This window comes from Ursus arctos, unplaced genomic scaffold (genome assembly GCF_023065955.2).
Source record: "Ursus arctos isolate Adak ecotype North America unplaced genomic scaffold, UrsArc2.0 scaffold_5, whole genome shotgun sequence".
NCBI classification, from domain to species: domain Eukaryota; kingdom Metazoa; phylum Chordata; class Mammalia; order Carnivora; family Ursidae; genus Ursus; species Ursus arctos.
Window position 1 is genome coordinate 15,310,826 of NW_026623067.1, and position 756 is coordinate 15,311,581.

The 756-nt window shown below is 39.8% G+C and overlaps 1 pseudogene; it reads right to left on the reverse strand.

The window, feature by feature from the left end:
* Nucleotides 1–347: 347 nt before the first annotated feature.
* Nucleotides 348–441, reverse strand: LOC113261965 (U6 spliceosomal RNA; annotated as a pseudogene).
* Between the last annotated feature and the right edge of the window lie 315 nt (nt 442–756).

Below are 756 nucleotides of genomic sequence, written 5' to 3' on the forward strand. Positions count from 1 at the left end.
GGTCATTAACATGAGTGGGTCATTAACGAGAATCCCATTGCGTTCGATCATATTAAATGCCACTTTCAGAGGTCAGAATAAGATCATGAAACATAATAAACCAGTTACGGAGTAGCTTAGTATTTATGTTTTTAATGTCACGGTAGAGCTCATCTCGCGGCTAGGTATAGTTGCCTCCAATATTTAAGTATTCCCTGTAAGCTGGTTTCCATCTCTCACACAGAAATGTGTCTGAATCTTTGAAAAAAAATCCACTGGCCTGATCTTTTTAAAAATCATTCACTTATTTATTTTTAAAATTCCAGTATAAATGTACAGTGTTATATTAGTTTCAGGAGTACACAAATAAAAATATGGGATACTTCACAATTTATGTACCATCCTTGCACATCCTTGCTAATCTTCTGTGTATTGTTCTAGTTTTTAAGAATTTTAAAAAAAGATTTATTTGAGAGAGAGAGAGACAGAGCACGAGTGCCAGGGACAAAGGAAGAGGGAGAGAGAATCTCAAGCAGACTCCACGCTGAGCATGGAGCCTGATGCGAGGCTCCGTCTCATGACCCTGAGATCCTGAACTGAGCCAAACCCAAGAGTCGGATGCTTAACCCACTGGGCCACCCAGGTGCCCCTACTTTCCAATTTTAGATTCTGTGGCCCTCAAGCAAGCACACTGGCATGATCTCTTCAAGGTCATGGTCTCCCTCAGTTTTTGCTTACGGTTTTTCATTAAGAAAAAAACCCCTCCTTTTATTTGTA